Genomic DNA, 21,033 nt, shown 5'->3' with positions numbered 1-21,033 from the left:
ATTGACCTGATCTTTTTGCCATGTTGTATTTATTATAGTGTGTTTAACATTTTCAAAATGTTAGCTTTTTGAGGAATTTTGTTATTTCTTTTCCGTTTTATGTTTTGTGATTCAATGGTTTACTAGAGAAGGTTAAAGACCTTTTGATGTTCTATACTCCTGGAGAAAGGGTTGTAATCAGAAAATATTGAATCATTTTCCTCACATCATACAATTTTCATTTCCTTCAAACACATTATCCTTAAAAACAAAATCAAAAAAAGTATTAACACTTAAATGCGCACTGTATCTTTTAAGATACAACCAGAAAAAAATTCTTACGTCTTAAAATTTTGACCGAATTCTACGAAATCAAGTTTGTTTGTTCAAATAGGTTAAAAACAGATAAAAAATTATATTAAATGATACAAATTTTTTGAATTTTGCCGAAATAAATGTTAAATCCATTCTAGAAAACTTGTGAGTTTTTGAAAATTTTTGATGTCAAACGTTCCGGACAAGCATTAAAAGTCATAAAAAAATTTAAAATTTATTTATTTGTCAAAATAAAACATAGTTTCTTAATTCATATCCAAAACACTGAATTCGCATCACACCTTATTAAGAAGTGATGCAAATTCAGTGCAACGGCAACTGAAATGGTGGACATTCGTCCTATGACAAGCCCAAGTTAAACTAATCGCTTCTGCGCCAATTTGGCACCACTTCCGGATATAAAAAGAACATTTTCACTACTTTTTGGTGACGCTTTTTTTGCTGGTATACGAGAAATAAATAAGGAATGTTGGTCAAAAAATTTGTGTAGTGTAAAAATATCTCTATTATCTATGCTCTACTATAATCAAATTGTTTATTTGTAAACAAATCTTAGTTTAATATACACTGTATCTTTTAAGATACAACCACTATTTTTGAAAAAAGAAACGCAAAAAAATTAAAAAAAAAACAAGTATATACAGCAGTTAGTTCGGCCGGGCCGAATCTTAAATACCCACCACCATGAATCAAATATAATAGTTTACTTTGAAAACTGTTCGCCGTAGCGGGTTAGTTATAATATATAGAATTTCAAGGGGTTTGATGACAAATATTCTCCCAAGCAAATCAGTTCAACCATTACGCTTCTCGAAGATAAATTTAAAGATTCTGGATTTATAAAACCCAATTTTGTTTGAGTTTTAGAGAAAACATAAGCATATCATGTAAATGATGAAATAACGCCTTGATTTGAAATCTTAAATCTGTAGATTTTTACCACCATTATTTATATGATTACGAGGAGTAAAATCTGGAAATTGTACTTTCAGTTTCAAACAATATTCATGATCAGTGCGCCTGCTATACACTAAAAGAAGAGTTTCCTTCTGACACAAATTTTAGAGGCAATCGTTGAATCGCTTATCAAAAATTCGGATTAAATTGCTGTAAACGAAAATACTTTATTTGTCTAAAATTCCATTCCGAAGGAAAATATTTTTTCTTTGGGTGTAACCTCAAGAAGTGAAATCGGTCTATGTCGATGCCTTACCAAATGGACCGGTAAAAATAAATGCGATACAGATTTTTGAGGGTCTAAAATACCAATATATATATTTGAGGGTCTACAATACCAATATATATATACCTTTCGGGCAAATCGTATAAAAACTACGGTTTCTAAAAGCCCAAGAAGTTAAATTGGGAGGTAGGTCTATATGGGGGCTATACAAAAACATGGGCCAATACTCACCATTTTCGATACACCTCTTAATGGTCCTCAAATACCTCTCGAATCTCAATTTCAGACAAAGTGGATAAAAACTACGGATTCTAGAGACCCAAGAAGTATCGGGAGATCGGTCTATATGGGGCCTATAACAAAACATGGACCGATGTGCACAATTTTCGCCACACCTATTTATGGTCCTAGAATACCTCTAGATTTCAAATTTCAGGCAAATCGGATAGTAAATACAGTTTTTAGAAGCCCAAGAAGTAAAATCAGGAGATCGGTCTATATGGGGCCTATACCAAAACATGGACCGATACACCCCATTTTCGACATACCAATTTATGGTCCTAATATACCTCTAGAATTTCAATTTCAGACAAATTGGATAAAAACAACTGTTTCTATAAGCCCAAGAAGTAAAGTCGGGAGATCGGTCTATATGGGGGCTACACCAAAACATGGACCGATACACCCCATTTTCGCCACACCTATTTATGGTTCTAGAATACCTAGATTTCAAACTTCAGGCAAATCGGATAGTAAATACAGTTTCTAGAAGCCCAAGAAGTAAAATCGGCAGATCGGTCTATATGGAGGGCCTATACCAAAACATGGACCGATACACCCCATTTTCGACACACCAATTTATGGTCCTAAAATACCTCTAGAATTTCAATTTCAGACAAATTGGATAAAAACTACTGTTTCTATAAGCCCAAGAAGTAAAATCGGGAGATCAGTCTATATGGGGGCTATACCAAAACATAAGCACAATTTTCGCCACACCTATTTATGGTCCTAGAATACCTCTAGAATTTCAATTTCAGACAAATTAGATAAAAACTACTGTTTCTATAAGCCCAAGAAGTAAAATCGGGAGATCGGTCTATATGGGGGCTATACCAAAACATGGACCGATAAGCACCATTTTCGCCACACCTATTTATGGTCCTAGAATACCTCTAGATTTTAAATTTTAGGCAAATCGGATAGTAAATACAGTTTCTAGAAGCCCAAGAAGTAAAATCGGGAGATCGGTCTATATGGGAGCTATATCAAAACATAGACCGATACACCCCATTTTCGGCACACCTCTTTATGGTCCTAGAATACCTGTAGATTTCCAATTTCAGCAAGATCAGATAGAAAATACACTTTCTAGACGCCCAAGAAGCAAAATCGGGTAATCGGTTCATATGGGGCTATACCAAAACATGGACCGATAGGCACCATTTTCGGCACACCCTTTTATGGTCCCAAAATACCTCTAAATTTCCAATCTCAGGCAAAATGGATAAAAACTACGGTTTTTATAAGCCCAAGACACCAAATCGGGAGGTCGGTCTATATGGGGACTATATCAAAACTTGGACCGATAGAGCCCATCTTCGAACTTGACCTGCCTGCAAACAAAAAACGAATCTGTGCCAAATTTCAGAACGATAGCGCTTTTGTTGAAGGCTGTAGCGTGATTACAACAGACAGACAGACAGACGGACATGCATACGAGGGCAGTTCGGAAACTTCTTAGCCTAGCGCGGTACAAACAGAAAAAAGTTAAGTGTTTTGGAAACTTCCATCTCTGTTATGAACACATGTTAAATTTTGTTTCCATCTGGCAACTCCTTCATATAGAAACAGGTGTTCAAAAATGACGCATCCGCAATTTTTTTTACAATGGAAAAATTAGAAATGCGTGATGTCATTAAATATTTACATAAAAAAGGTTTATCGGGACAAGAAATTCATAATGCTATGGTGAATGTGTTAGGTGAACGTGCTCCTTCATATGCAACAGTAAAAAATTGGGTTGTTGAATTTAAACGTGGTCGTACAAGCATTGAAGATGACCCACGTAGTGGACGTCCAAAAACAGCAACAACAACAGAAATTGTAGCCAAAGTGCATGATATGGTATTAAATGATCGACGTATAAAAGTGCGTGAAGTGGCTAATATCATGGGCATCTCAAATGATCGAGTCCATTTAATTTTGCACGAAGAACTACAGATGAAAAAGCTTTCTGCAAGATGTGTGCCGCATTTGTTAACAGTCGATCAAAAACGCATAAGAATGAACATTTCTCAAGCTTGTTTGGATCGTTGTAAGCGAAATAAAATGGATTTTAAGCGTCGTTTCATAACTGTTGATAAGACATGGATCCACCACTATACTCCAGAGACAAAAGAACAATCCAAACAATGGACTGAAGCTGGAGGAAGTGCCCCAAAAAAGGTAAAAACAATTCAATCGGCTGGTAAGGTTATGGCAACGGTTTTTTGGGACTTCAAAGGTATTTTATTGATTGACTATCTGCAAAAGGGTAAAACAATAAATTCAGAATACTACGAGGGCGGTTCGGAAACTTCTTAGACTATCAATGAAAGAGAATAGTTAGCTTTTCAAAAATAGTTTTATTATACCTTGCTCCACACTGTGGAACAGGGTATTATAAGTTAGTGCATATGTTTGCAACACCAGAAGGAGACGAGATAGACACATGGTGTCTTTGGCAACAATGCTAAGGGTGGGTTCCTGAGTCGATATAGCGATGTCCGTCTGTCCGTCTGTCCGTGAACACATTTTTGTAATCAAAGTCTAGGTCGCAGTTTTAGTCCAATCGACTTCAAATTTGGCACGAGTCTGTGTTTTGGCTCAGAATAGATCCCTATTTATTTTGGAAGAAATCGGTTCAGATTTAGATATAGCTCCCATATATATATATTTCGCCCGATATGGACTTATTTGGCCCCAGAAGCCAGAGTTTGACCCTAATTTGCTTAAAATTTTGCACAAGAAGAACAATTAGTATTATAGTAAAGTGTGCCAAATTTTATTGAAATCGGTTCAGATTTAGATATAGCTCCCATATATATCTTTCACCCGATATGGACTAATCCGGTCCCAGAAGCCAGAGTTTTACTCCAAATTGGTTGAAATTTTGCACAGGGAGTAGAATTAGCATTGTAGCTATGCGTGCCAAATTTTAATAAATTTAAAGATTCTGGATTTATAAAACCCAATTTTGTTTGAGTTTTAGAGAAAACATAAGCATATCATGTAAATGATGAAATAACGCCTTGATTTGAAATCTTAAATCTGTAGATTTTTACCACCATTATTTATATGATTACGAGGAGTAAAATCTGGAAATTGTACTTTCAGTTTCAAACAATATTCATGATCAGTGCGCCTGCTATACACTAAAAGAAGAGTTTCCTTCTGACACAAATTTTAGAGGCAATCGTTGAATCGCTTATCAAAAATTCGGATTAAATTGCTGTAAACGAAAATACTTTATTTGTCTAAAATTCCATTCCGAAGGAAAATATTTTTTCTTTGGGTGTAACCTCAAGAAGTGAAATCGGTCTATGTCGATGCCTTACCAAATGGACCGGTAAAAATAAATGCGATACAGATTTTTGAGGGTCTAAAATACCAATATATATATTTGAGGGTCTACAATACCAATATATATATACCTTTCGGGCAAATCGTATAAAAACTACGGTTTCTAAAAGCCCAAGAAGTTAAATTGGGAGGTAGGTCTATATGGGGGCTATACAAAAACATGGGCCAATACTCACCATTTTCGATACACCTCTTAATGGTCCTCAAATACCTCTCGAATCTCAATTTCAGACAAAGTGGATAAAAACTACGGATTCTAGAGACCCAAGAAGTATCGGGAGATCGGTCTATATGGGGCCTATAACAAAACATGGACCGATGTGCACAATTTTCGCCACACCTATTTATGGTCCTAGAATACCTCTAGATTTCAAATTTCAGGCAAATCGGATAGTAAATACAGTTTTTAGAAGCCCAAGAAGTAAAATCAGGAGATCGGTCTATATGGGGCCTATACCAAAACATGGACCGATACACCCCATTTTCGACATACCAATTTATGGTCCTAATATACCTCTAGAATTTCAATTTCAGACAAATTGGATAAAAACAACTGTTTCTATAAGCCCAAGAAGTAAAGTCGGGAGATCGGTCTATATGGGGGCTACACCAAAACATGGACCGATACACCCCATTTTCGCCACACCTATTTATGGTTCTAGAATACCTAGATTTCAAACTTCAGGCAAATCGGATAGTAAATACAGTTTCTAGAAGCCCAAGAAGTAAAATCGGCAGATCGGTCTATATGGAGGGCCTATACCAAAACATGGACCGATACACCCCATTTTCGACACACCAATTTATGGTCCTAAAATACCTCTAGAATTTCAATTTCAGACAAATTGGATAAAAACTACTGTTTCTATAAGCCCAAGAAGTAAAATCGGGAGATCAGTCTATATGGGGGCTATACCAAAACATAAGCACAATTTTCGCCACACCTATTTATGGTCCTAGAATACCTCTAGAATTTCAATTTCAGACAAATTAGATAAAAACTACTGTTTCTATAAGCCCAAGAAGTAAAATCGGGAGATCGGTCTATATGGGGGCTATACCAAAACATGGACCGATAAGCACCATTTTCGCCACACCTATTTATGGTCCTAGAATACCTCTAGATTTCAAATTTTAGGCAAATCGGATAGTAAATACAGTTTCTAGAAGCCCAAGAAGTAAAATCGGGAGATCGGTCTATATGGGAGCTATATCAAAACATAGACCGATACACCCCATTTTCGGCACACCTCTTTATGGTCCTAGAATACCTGTAGATTTCCAATTTCAGCAAGATCAGATAGAAAATACACTTTCTAGACGCCCAAGAAGCAAAATCGGGTAATCGGTTCATATGGGGCTATACCAAAACATGGACCGATAGGCACCATTTTCGGCACACCCTTTTATGGTCCCAAAATACCTCTAAATTTCCAATCTCAGGCAAAATGGATAAAAACTACGGTTTTTATAAGCCCAAGACACCAAATCGGGAGGTCGGTCTATATGGGGACTATATCAAAACTTGGACCGATAGAGCCCATCTTCGAACTTGACCTGCCTGCAAACAAAAAACGAATCTGTGCCAAATTTCAGAACGATAGCGCTTTTGTTGAAGGCTGTAGCGTGATTACAACAGACAGACAGACAGACGGACATGCATACGAGGGCAGTTCGGAAACTTCTTAGCCTAGCGCGGTACAAACAGAAAAAAGTTAAGTGTTTTGGAAACTTCCATCTCTGTTATGAACACATGTTAAATTTTGTTTCCATCTGGCAACTCCTTCATATAGAAACAGGTGTTCAAAAATGACGCATCCGCAATTTTTTTTACAATGGAAAAATTAGAAATGCGTGATGTCATTAAATATTTACATAAAAAAGGTTTATCGGGACAAGAAATTCATAATGCTATGGTGAATGTGTTAGGTGAACGTGCTCCTTCATATGCAACAGTAAAAAATTGGGTTGTTGAATTTAAACGTGGTCGTACAAGCATTGAAGATGACCCACGTAGTGGACGTCCAAAAACAGCAACAACAACAGAAATTGTAGCCAAAGTGCATGATATGGTATTAAATGATCGACGTATAAAAGTGCGTGAAGTGGCTAATATCATGGGCATCTCAAATGATCGAGTCCATTTAATTTTGCACGAAGAACTACAGATGAAAAAGCTTTCTGCAAGATGTGTGCCGCATTTGTTAACAGTCGATCAAAAACGCATAAGAATGAACATTTCTCAAGCTTGTTTGGATCGTTGTAAGCGAAATAAAATGGATTTTAAGCGTCGTTTCATAACTGTTGATAAGACATGGATCCACCACTATACTCCAGAGACAAAAGAACAATCCAAACAATGGACTGAAGCTGGAGGAAGTGCCCCAAAAAAGGTAAAAACAATTCAATCGGCTGGTAAGGTTATGGCAACGGTTTTTTGGGACTTCAAAGGTATTTTATTGATTGACTATCTGCAAAAGGGTAAAACAATAAATTCAGAATACTACGAGGGCGGTTCGGAAACTTCTTAGACTATCAATGAAAGAGAATAGTTAGCTTTTCAAAAATAGTTTTATTATACCCTGCTCCACACTGTGGAACAGGGTATTATAAGTTAGTGCATATGTTTGCAACACCAGAAGGAGACGAGATAGACACATGGTGTCTTTGGCAACAATGCTAAGGGTGGGTTCCTGAGTCGATATAGCGATGTCCGTCTGTCCGTCTGTCCGTGAACACATTTTTGTAATCAAAGTCTAGGTCGCAGTTTTAGTCCAATCGACTTCAAATTTGGCACGAGTCTGTGTTTTGGCTCAGAATAGATCCCTATTTATTTTGGAAGAAATCGGTTCAGATTTAGATATAGCTCCCATATATATATATATTTCGCCCGATATGGACTTATTTGGCCCCAGAAGCCAGAGTTTGACCCTAATTTGCTTAAAATTTTGCACAAGAAGAACAATTAGTATTATAGTAAAGTGTGCCAAATTTTATTGAAATCGGTTCAGATTTAGATATAGCTCCCATATATATCTTTCACCCGATATGGACTAATCCGGTCCCAGAAGCCAGAGTTTTACTCCAAATTGGTTGAAATTTTGCACAGGGAGTAGAATTAGCATTGTAGCTATGCGTGCCAAATTTTGTTGAAATCGGTTCAGATTTAGATATAGCTTCCATATATAGCTTTCGCCCGATATACACTCATATGACCACAGAGGCTAATTTTTTGCTCCGATTTAGTTGAAATTTTGCACAGGGAGTAGAATTAGCATTGTAGCTATACGTGCAAAATTTGGTTGAAATCGGTTCAGATTTAGATATACCTCCAATATAGCTTTCGGCCGATTTACACTCATATGACCACAGAGGCCAATTTTTTGGTCCGAATTAGTTGATATTTTGCACAGGGAGTAGAATTAGCATTGTAGCTATGCGTGCCAAATTTGGTTGAAATCGGTTCAGATTTAGATATAGCTCCCATATATAGCTTTCGCCCGATTTACACTCATATGACCACAGAGGCCAATTTTTAACTCCGATTTAGTTGAAATTTTGCACAGGGAGTAGAATTAGCATTGTAGCTATGCGTACCAAATTTGTCAAGTCAAGTGTGCCAAATTTTATTGAAATCGGTTCAGATTTAGATATAGCTCCCATATATATGTTTTTCTGATTTCGACAAAAATGGTCAAATACGAAAAGTTGTAAAAATGACTCTAATTTTCCTAAACTTCTAATACATATATATCGAGCGATAAATCATAAATAAACTTTTTTGAAGTTTGCTTCAGATTTAAACGTTTCCCATATTTTTTTACTAACATTGTGTTTCACCCTAGTGCATTAGCCGACTTAAATTTTGAGTCTATAGATTTTGTAGAAGTCTATCAAATTCTTCCAGATCGAGTGATATTTAAATGTATGTATTTGGGACAAACCTTTATATATAGGCCCAACACATTTGACGGATATGATATGGTATCGAAAATTTAGATCTACAAAGTGGTGCAGGGTATAATATAGTCGGCACCGCCCGACTTTAGACTTTCCTTACTTGTTTTTCAATATAATCTCCTGAAACTTCAATACACTTAGTCTAACGCTTTTCGAGCAATTCTATCCCTTGATCAAAATAGTTTTCCTCAAGGTCTTCAAAATAGTGGTTTACAACTGTAATTGCATCTTCATTTGAGGTAAAACGCTTGCCAGCAAGGAATTTTTTAGATTTGGTAACAAGTAAAAGTCACAGGGAGCTAAATCAGGAGAATAAGGTGGGTGGTCAAGCAAATGTCAGTATAAAAATTCAAATTATAAAGAATACTTCAAAGTAAAAAAAAATGTTTTCCTAATAAAAAAAAAAAAAAAAAAAACTTTAAACCAAACATTCAAAATCCTCATTCAAAATAATACGTAGCCTATATTTGAAACGTTTTTTTATCTTAAATCAAAAGATTCCACAGTTCAGTTAATTTATGGACGATTTATTTAAGACAAAAATGTGTTTCTTTACTTTAAGAAAAATTAGCCTTAGCTCAAAGGCATACGACTTTAACGAAGAGGCGTGAATTTCCAAAATTTGTGTCCCAAATGTAATAAATTTTTTTTTGAAGAAAAAATTATTAAATTTATTTTAATTAAAATTTCCTTATTTTAAAGAAATTTGCCCTTAATATTTTGTAAATTTCGCATCCTAAAATTTAGGTTAATCTTTAATATTTTAATTAAAATTTCATAATTTTAAAGAAGTTTGTCCTTCATATTTTGTAAATTTCGCATCCTAAAATTTAGGTTGCGTAATCTTTAATATCACGTAAATATTTTTTTCGGTGTATTCATGTTGCCCAAAATCAACTAATCGATTTTTGATATTGGCTAAATCGACTTTTTCATTCTGATTACAGTGTCTATATTCTGCTCTTCCGTTTCCTCTCTCTCACTCTTGTATTCTCACGTTGCTTTATCTTATCGCTTACTCTCTGCTCTTTGTATTCACCATTTCTTTTGCGAGGTGAATTTCCCCTCAAAGAAATCATCAGCCGTGTTGATGAAACAAGGCAGTGGATATGCATATTTTCGAAAATTTACAATTCAGTTTATTTCGGTTCTGTTGAGTTGAAGATACACACATCGTTTGCGTTTTTTTGAGTTTTTCGGCTTTACGTTTGGTTTCCTTTATTTTTCGTTTCGTTTATTTCGTTTGATTTCGTTTTTCCATTCTAAGTTTGATTTGGTTTTCGGATAAAACAAATAATCGCATCAACAAAAACAGCACCAGCAACAACAATAAAACCAAATAAGAAACAAAAAACGTTAAAACTTTCAGTTACTTTTTAAATAAACTAAAAAAAATGATTTTAATTTCTATTTTTCCAAGAATTTTGAATTTCGGTTAAATTCACATATCAACATTTCTTTCATTTGTCTGCGACTTTAGTTGAAATTTAAGTTTATGAGTTTGTTCAACAAAATTCTTTAAAACAAAAATATTAAAATTTTTTTTGTTGCAAAATTTGATGTGTTTCGTAATCAAGAGAAAAAAGGAACAAAAAATAGCAACAAAATTAAAATATTTGCCAGCTTTAATTTAATTATTGCAAATATCAAAGCACCAAGAAGAACCCAAGAAATACATTCGAAGAGAAATTTTTTTATATATAAAAAAAATATTGCACATTGCAAAAGGTAATCTCTTTTTTGTTTTTGAGACATTAATTTATATATTTTCTATTAAAAAAAACACATTTATTTTGTTAATACACTCAGTACAAATGGAAACGTATTGAGAAAATGCCATTGATTTTCTAGAGAATTATCTGTCTGTATTCTCAGCCATATGTTAGAACTAAAAATATCAGAAAACACAAAAAAAAAAGAAATACAACAAAAACTATAGCCTAAAATAGCATTTCTATCTTATCCCCCCATTTTGACCAATTGATGATGATGATGGTGGTGTGTAGTGTTAGACAGATAGGTGGTATCCACTTTATGCCACAGTGAATGTTGGGCTGAAATACATTGATAGTCATACTGGATATTTTTGAGGGTATAAGAATATAAGTAAACAAGAGCTGACACGAAGTCTTACCAATTCAAATGATTAAAAATTTACTCTTTTGTGTGAAAATATTTTTTTTATTGAATCAAATGACAAAAATGTGCGTTGTAATTATTTTTTGTTTGACCACCATCATGGCTTTTGTCAACGTTACAAGAATCATTATAATGTTTAAAATTTTCTATAGAAATAAAATTTTGACAAAATTTTCTATAGAAATAAAATTTTGACAAAATTTTCTATAGAAATAAAATTTTGACAAAATTTTCTATAGAAATAAAATTTTGACAAAATTTTCTATAGAAATAAAATTTTGACAAAATTTTCTATAGAAATAATATTTTGACAAAATTTTCTATAGAAATAATATTTTGGCAAATTTTTCTATAGAAATAAAATGTTGACAAAATTTTCTATAGAAATAATATTTTGGCAAATTTTTCTATAGAAATAAAATTTTGACAAAATTTTCTATAGAAATACAATTTTCACAAAATTTTCTATAGAAATAAAATTTTCACAAAATTTTCTATAGAAATAATATTTTGACAAAATTTTCTATATAAAAATAAAATTTTGACAAAATTTTCTATATAAAAATAAAATTTTGACAAAATTTCCTAAAGAAGTAAAATTTTGACATTTTCTATAGAAGTAAAATTTTGACAAAATTTTCTATAGAAATAAAATTTTGACAAAATTTTCTATAGCAATAGAATTTTGACAAAATTTTCTATAGAAATAAAATTTTGACAAAATTTTCTATAGAAATATGTTAAAATTGTGACAAAATTTTCCATAGAAATAAAATTTTGACAAAATCTATATATATATAAAATTCAAAGTATGTTTGTTTATTTGTTTGTATGTTCCGGGTAAGCTCGGAAACGGCTGAACTGATTTACTTGAAACTTTCAGAGATCATGCGGTGAAAATAGGGAACCTCATTTTTTGATATCTGGTCGCGGAGGGGGAACTCCGACTTTTTGAAAATTGGACTAAAATTAACCGATTTGCTTGAAATTTTCATTGAAGGACAAAGATCCGTTACTTTATTTTTCGATATTTGGTCGCGTAGGGGGACCTCCCCTTTGTCCGACTTTTTTTTAAGTAATTAATATGGGGTACCTGATGTGTTCATAGGTGGTCGGGAAGGGGGACCTCCCCTTTGTCCGGACCTCCCTTTTTTAAGTAATTAATATGGGGTACCTGATGTGTTCATTGGTGGTCGGGAAGGGGGACCTCCCCCTTGCCCGACTTTATGAAACTTGGAACAAAATTATCCGACTTGCTTGAAATTTTCAGGGAACGTTGAAGGGGGCGTCTAGACAAAGGACGGCTAGCTTATTTTTCGATATTTGGTCAGGGAGGGGGAACTCCCCTTTGTCCGACTTTTTTTACAGTACAGTGAAAATAAAACTAAAATTCTATGAATGAAATTTTACGGAAAAACAGGGTGAGGTTATGAAATTTATATCAGGTTCCTGATTTTTTAATATTTGGTTGGCGAAAAATGAAAGGGCATAGGGAGACATCCGCTTCTCCCTAAATACATACCGAGAAACAATTAAACTATTCCAATTTACTTGAAATTTACAGAGGACGTGGGAAGAGGTTATGAAATTATTAGTGGATACCTGATTTTGCGGTATTTGGACGGGAAGAGTGGCCCTCCCTTGCCCTGCGTTTTGAAAATTGGGCTTATAATTTGCTTGACATTTTCTGGGACGTCTACACACGATACGCTTCATCACTTTTCGATATTTGGCCGGGGAGGGGGACCTCCTCTAAAACTGAAAAAAAACTAAAATTCTCAAGTTTTCTTGAAATTTATAAAGGCCGTGGGGAAAGGTTATGAAATCAATATGGTGTACCTGTTGTTTTGGTATTTGGTCTGGGAGGGAACCTTCTCCTTGCCCCACATATGAAGGAAAGTTTCTAGATTTTCTTGGAATTTCCAGGGAAGGTTAAGGGTGCTATTCACTTCTATGTTTGTCGATATTTTATTGGTAAAAGTGAGGTCCCTTTAAAAAAAATTGAACCTTTTCCAATCTACTTGAAATTTACAGGGAACGTGAGAGGAGGTGATTAAATCAATACAGGATACATGATTTTTCGATATCTGGTTGGGAATGCGGAATAGTGAAATCAACTTTGTCGATTTATTTGGAATTTATAGCAACCATTGGGTAGTTTGCGAAATTAATATATAGGCTGCGTGATTTTCCGATATCTGAGGTGATTAAATCAATACAGGATACATGATTTTTCGATGTCTGGTTGGGAAAGCGGAATAGCGAAATCAATTTTGTCGATTTACTTGGAATTTATAGATACCGTTGGGTAGTTTGCGAAATTAATGTAGGCTGCGTTATTTTCCGATATCTGGTAGGGGTGCAGCGAAGGTAGAAATGGAACCCCCATTTTTGTCCGATATCTGGTTGGGAATGCGGAATAGTGAAATCAACTTTGTCGATTTATTTGGAATTTATAGCGACCATTGGGTAGTTTGCGAAATTAATATAGGCTGCGTGATTTTCCGATATCTGGTAGGGGTGCAGCGAAGGTGGTAATAGGGATTTCCCTTTTGTCCGATTTTTTTCTATAGAAATACAATTTTGAGAAAAATTTCTATAGAAATAAAATTTTGCAACAATTTTCTATAGAAATGAAATTTTGACCAAAATTTTCTATACAAAATAAAATTTTGACAAAAATTTTCTATAGAAATAAAATTTTGCAAAAATTGTCTATAGAAATAAAATTTTGCAAAAATTTTCTATAGAAATAAAATTTTGCAAAAATTTTCTATAGAAATAAAATTTTGCAAAAATATTCTATAGAAATAAAATTTTGACAAAATTTTCTATAGAAATAAAATTTTGACAATATTTTCTATAGAAATAAAATTTTGACAATATTTTCTATAGAAATAAAATTTTGACAAAATTTTCTATAGAAATATTTTTTTTGTTTTTGGGTCAAATTTGAAAAAAAAATTGGACAAAATTTTCTATAGAAATATTTTTTTTTGTTTTTGGGTCAATTTTGCTCCAAATTTTGGTAGTTTATTTTTGGCTCGTGTGGCAACCATGTTTGCGTAGCCTCTTGGAGGAGCAAATTTTATGCGATCCGAATAAAAGTTGGTGCGTTGTCTCTGTCATGCAAAAATTGGTCCATTAAAGCCGATCCCCAGATTTGGCTTGCAGAGTCTCTTGGAGGAGCATAACATATTTTATTCGATCCGGTTTCAAGTTGGTACATGGTCTTAGTCTATGTCGTCTAACAACCATGCAAAAATTGGTCCATATCGGTCCATAATTATATATAGCCCCCATAAAAACCAATCCCCACATTTGATCTCCGGAGGTACCTGGAGATGCAAATTTCATCCGATCCGATTGAAATTTGGTACGTAATGTGAACATGTGGTCTTTAATCTCCTTGCCGATCCCCAGTTTTCACTTCCGGCTCTCGCGTAAAAATTGGTTCATATCGGTTCGTAATTATTTAAATATCGGTCAAGAACTGAAGTTTTTACTAATTGTGGAGAGTACATAAGGTTTGTCCTGGACATTGTATATTTTAAAATACAATCAGAAAACAATTCGTTTGTCTTAAAATTTTGACCGAATTCTATGAAATGAAGTTTGTTGTATTTAATAAATTATAGCGCTACATATTTCTAAAAATATGTTTTTCCGGAAAATTTTTAGTACTTAACAAATATATACGTGTGAACTTAGCAACTCTTCATGTCAAATACATAAAAAATAAAAATTATGAAGAAATATTTTAGTACATATACGTATTATACCACTGTGCAATATCATCATTAACATCATTTGTACGCCTCTCGTATCTTAAATATTTTAAATGTTATTAGTATCAAATTGCAATGCATTTATTTGAAATATTCATAATTCTTTAAACTGCTGTAACTTAATTCACAATAACAAAAAAGAAAAACGTCCGAAGGAAACTATGGTGAATTTTTTGTGTTTATTTTCTCATTTTTAAAACGCATGCGTTTTAGTTTCAAAACAAATCGGCAAACTACTCGTAGGCCGCCCATAAAAGCAACAACCACAATTCCAAAACTATTTCGATTTCAATTTCCATCAACATCAATGGCTAAGTGCTATGTGTCTTAATTTCAAACATTCTAAAAATATGAATTTTCTCTACAGTAAACCGAAATACCATTGCTGCACGTAACGTTTTGTTTTGTGAATTATTTGTATATAGTTTGGAACAATTGGCATTCTTGTTATAAGTCTCCATACACCTTAAATGGTATCAATGAATGTATTATAAGAGCCAATTTGAAAATATGTCATAAATTTCATAAAAAGGTGATGGTTTGGCTAATGGAAATTTGCAAAATCAAGTTATTTGGAGACCATCTCAAATAAAAAATATTGTAGAAAATATTGTAGATTTAAAATTTTGACAATTTCTATAGAAATAAAATTTCGACAACATTTTCTATAGAAATAAAATTTTGACAAAATTTTCTATAGAAATAAAATTTTGATAAAATTTTCTATAGAAATAAAATTTTTAACAAAATTTTCTATAGAAAATATTGTAGATTTAAAATTTTGACAATTTCTATAGAAATAAAATTTCGACAACATTTTCTATAGAAATAAAATTTTGACAAAATTTTCTATAAAAATAAAATTTTGACAAAATTTTCTATAGAAATAAAATTTTGACAAATTTTCTATAGAAATAAAATTTGGCAAAATTTTCTATAGAAATAAAATTTTGGCAAAATTATCTATAGAAATAAAATTTTTAACAAAATTTTCTATAGATTTAAAATTTTGACAAAATTTTCTCTAAGAATAAAAAAGTTTAACAAAAATTTTTATAGCAATAAAATTTTATCAAAATTTTCGATAGAAATAGAATTTTGACGAAATTTCTTATAAATATAAAATTTTGACAAAATTTTCTATAGAAATAAAATTTTGACAAAATTTTCTATAGACACAAAATTTTGACAAAATTTTCGATAGCAATAAAATTTTATCAAAATTTTCGATAGAAATAGAATTTTGACGAAATTTTCTATAGACATAAAATTTTGACAAAATTTTCTATGGAAATAAATTTTTGACACAATTTTCTATAGATATAAATTTTTGACAAAATTGTCTATAGAAATAAATTTTTGACAAAATTTTCTCTAAGAATAAAAAAGTTTAACAAAATCTTTTATAGCAATAAAATTTTATCAAAATTTTCGATAGAAATAGAATTTTGGCGAAATTTTCTATAGACATAAAATTTTTAACAAAATTTTCTATAGATTTAAAATTTTGACAAAATTTTCTCTAAGAATAAAAAAGTTTAACAAAATCTTTTATAGCAATAAAATTTTATCAAAATTTTCGATAGAAATAGAATTTTGACGAAATTTTCTATAGACATAAAATTTTGACAAAATTTTCTATGGAAATAAATTTTTGACACAATTTTCTATAGATATAAATTTTTGACAAAATTGTCTATAGAAATAAATTTTTGACAAAATTTTCTCTAAGAATAAAAAAGTTTAACAAAATTTTTTATAGCAATAACATTTTATCAAAATTTTCGATAGCAATAAAATTTTGTCAACATTTTCTATAGAAATAAAATTTTGACAAAATTTTCTATAGAAATAAAATTTTGATAAAATTTTCTATAGAAATAAAATGTTGACAAAATTTTCTATAGAAATAAAATTTTGACAAAATTTTCTATAGAATAGAATTTTGACAAAATTTTCTATAGACATAAAATTTTGACAAAATTTTCTATAGACATAAAATTTTGACAAAATTTTCTATAGAAATAAAATTTTGACAAAATTTTCTATAGAAATAAAATTTTGACAAAATTTTCTATAGAAATAAAATTTTGACAAAATTTTCTATAGAAATAAAATTTTGACAAAATTTTCTATAGAAATAAAATTTTGACAAAATTTTCTATAGAAATAAAATTTTGACAAAATTTTCTATAGAAATAAAATTTTAACAAAATTTTCTATAGAAATAAATTTTCAACTAAATTTTCTATAGAAATAAAGTTTTGACAAAATTTTCTATAGAAATAAAGTGTTGACAAAATTTTCTATAGAAATAAAATTTTGACAAAATTTTCTATAGAAATAAAATTTTGACAAAATTTTCTATAGAAATAGAATTTTAACAAAATTTTCTATAGAAACAAAATTTTGACAAAATTTGCTATAGAAATAAAATTTTGACAAACTTTTCTATAGAAATAAAATTTTGACAAAATTTTTTATAGAAATAAAATTTTGACAACATTTTCTATAGAAATAAAATTTTCTATAGAAATATAATTTTGACAAAATTTTCTATAGAAATAAATTTTTGCAAACTTTTCTATAGAAATAAATTTTTGACAAAATTTTCTATAGAGATAGAGTTTTGGAAAAATTTTCTATAGAAATAAAATTTTGACAAAGTTTTCTATAGAAATAGAATTTTGAGAAAATTTTCTATAGAATCAAAATTTTGACAAAATTTTCGATAGAAATAAAATTTTGACAAAATCTATAGAAATAAAATTTTGACAAAATTTTCTAAAGAAATAAAATTTTGATAAAATTTTCTATAGAAATAGAATTTTGACAAAATTTTCTATAGAAATAAAATTTTGACAAAATAAAATTTTTTTGTTTGGTAGTTTGTTGGTAAAATTTGCTCCAAATTTTGGTATATTATTTTTGGCTTGAGTGGCAACCGTGCTTGCGGAGCCTCTTGGAGGAGCACACGGAAAAACAATTGACCTAATATGAAGGATTATATAACCTAAATTTTTATATCCTGCGCCATAACAGGTTATTATAAGTTAGTGCATATGTTTGCAACACACAGAAGGAGACGAGATAGACACATGGTGTAACACATTTTTATAATCATAGTCTAGGTCGCAGTTTTATATCCTGTTTCTGTATATCGAACGAAAACCCATCGACTTCAAATTTTGCACAAGTTGATCTTTGGGTCAGAATAGAAACGTATTGATTTTGGAATGGGTTCAGATTTAAATAAATCTCCCATATATATCTTTCGCCCCATATGCACTTATCATCTGACCACAGAGGCCATAGTTTTACCTCGATTTAGGTGAAATTTTCCACAGAAAGTAGAGTTACCGTTCTAACTGTGTATGCAAAGTTTGATTGATATCGTTTGGGATTTAGATATATAGAAGAACCTTTTTTTGCTGGGGTTTTATAGCAAGAATTCATTATTATTATATTTGGGTATCGTACGAAAATTCTCTCTTTAGTTCATTTTGAACTTATGTGTTGTATGTTTAGTTCATAAAATGTTTAAGACATACCTAAAAAAAGTGCACATTTCATTGGGCTATGGAAAATTTCGAAAAAATAATATTATTCAAAAACAAACAATTTTTTTGCAATGAAAATAAGTTAAATTTGGAGTTAGTTTAACTACTGAATGTTTTTTCGGTGTTGGTCGGTTATTTAAATTTCTGTTTCTCCTCGTATTCAGTGTGTCCTTCATAAAACATTCAATGGGTTTCAAGCACAATATTGGATAACTGTTTGGTTATTTCTAAGGCTTCCATTGAATTTACACATTTTCTTTGATGCCAAAAAATTTAAAATTTTTTTAAATTGGTGGATATGTCGACTTGTTGTCAGTATAAGATAAACGCGAGAGGTTGTCATTGTATTGGCTCAATTTTAAAATTCTTGTAATATGAATGTTGTAATCTAATTGTAATAACCGTGTACATTAAACCTGCACTTTTTTCTCTACACTCTATGGTATGGGTTCAGGTTAGAATTATTTTGATTTATAAGAAATTGTATCTACCAGAACTATTAGTACTAATCTCTAGAATATAGGCCCGGATTCATCTCTAGTTTGTTTTTAAGAAAATAATATTAAATTAACTGATATTGGGAGCCACTCTAGTGCAATGTTTAGCATGAGATCGAACTACTCAGTTTCGGCTGTGCCACTTTTTTTTTGCATTCATTAATGCTGAAGTATATTTTGCACCTTTTTTAACCCAAATCCCATTAAGATAACGGAATTGATCGATGTCTCAAAACAAAATATCAAGTATACGAGTCCAATATTGTGCGCAATTTACCTTCTTTATACCCTTCACCACTACTGTGGTACAGGGCATAATAAGTTTGTGCATTTGTATGTAACGCCAAGAAGGAAAAGTCTGAGATCGTTTAGTATACCGATCGTCTTAGAATTAAATTCTGAGTCGATTTAGCGATGTCCGTCTGTCTGTCTGTCTGTCTGTTGATGTATTTTTGTGTGTAAAGTACAGCTCGCAGTTTTAGTCCGATTGTCCTAAAATTTGGTATAGGGTCCAGTTTCGGCTCAAAGACGATCCCTATTGATTTTGGTTCACATTTAGATATAGCTGCCATATATATTTTTCACCGATCTGGTCATAATTGGCGTGTATATCAACCGATCTTCCTCAAATTCCGTACATCCGAATATTTTATGAGTCTCGAAAAACTTGCAAAATATCAGCCAAATCGGTTCAGATTTAGATATAGCTCCCATATATAGCTTTCACCCGATTTACACTCATTTGCCCACAGAGGCCAATTTTTTGCTCCGATTTAGTTGAAATTTTGCACAGGGAGTAGAATTAGCATTGTAGCTATGCGTGTCAAATTTGGTTGAAATCGGTTCAGATTTAGATATAGCTCCCATATATAGCTTTCGCCCGATTTACACTCATATGACCATAGAGGCCAATTTTTAACTCCGATTTAGTTGAAATTTTGCACAAGGGGTTGAATTAGCATTGTTGCTATGCGTGCCAAATTTGGTTGAAATCGGTTCATATTTAGATATAGCTCCCATATATATGTTTTTCTGATTTCGACAAAAATGGTCAAAATACCAACATTTTCCATGTAAAATCGCCACTGTTTAGTCGAAAAGTTGTAAAAATTACTCTATTTTTCCTTAACTTCTAATGCATATATATCGAGCGATAAATCATAAATAAACTTTTGCGAAGTTTTCTTAAAATTGCTCCAGATTTAAATGTTTCCCATATTTATACCCTTCACCACTACTGTGGTACAGGGTATAATAAGTTTGTGCATTTGTATGTAACGCCAAGAAGGAAAAGTCTGAGACCCATCGTTTAGTATACCGATCGTCTTAGAATTAAATTCTGAGTCGATTTAGCGATGTCCGTCTGTCTGTCTGTCTGTTGATGTATTTTTGTGTGCAAAGTACAGCTCGAAGTTTTAGTCCGATTGTCCTAAAATTTGGTATAGGGTCCAGTTTCGGCTCAAAGACGATCCCTATTGATTTTGGAAAAAATCGGTACAGATTTAGATATAGCTGCCATATATATTTTTCACCGATCTGGTCATAATTGGCGTGTATATCAACCGATCTTCCTCAAATTCCGTACATCCGAATATTTTATGAGTCTCGAAAAACTTGCAAAATATCAGCCAAATCGGTTCAGATTTAGATATAGCTCCCATATATAGCTTTCACCCGATTTACACTCATTTGCCCACAGAGGCCAATTTTTTGCTCCGATTTAGTTGAAATTTTGCACAGGGAGTAGAATTAGCATTGTAGCTATGCGTGTCAAATTTGGTTGAAATCGGTTCAGATTTAGATATAGCTCCCATATATAGCTTTCGCCCGATTTACACTCATATGACCACAGAGGCCAATTTTTTGCTCCGATTTAGTTGAAATTTTGCACAGGGAGTAGAATTAGCATTGTAGCTATGCGTGCCAAATTTGGTTGAAATCGGTTCAGATTTAGATATAGCTCCCAT

At 32.0% G+C, this 21,033-nt stretch overlaps 1 protein-coding gene across 2 annotated transcripts in view; it reads left to right on the top strand.

Annotated features, from left to right (window-relative positions):
* Rbp9 (RNA-binding protein 9) overlaps positions 1-21,033 on the top strand; it is a 69,799-nt gene that overhangs the window by 26,083 nt on the left and 22,683 nt on the right. The gene's annotated exons all lie outside the window — the stretch shown is intronic.

Source organism: Haematobia irritans, chromosome 2 (assembly GCF_050003625.1).
Source record: "Haematobia irritans isolate KBUSLIRL chromosome 2, ASM5000362v1, whole genome shotgun sequence".
NCBI lineage: Eukaryota > Metazoa > Arthropoda > Insecta > Diptera > Muscidae > Haematobia > Haematobia irritans.
Note: the sequence above shows the minus strand (reverse complement) of the source record. Positions and strands in the feature narration are given on the sequence as shown.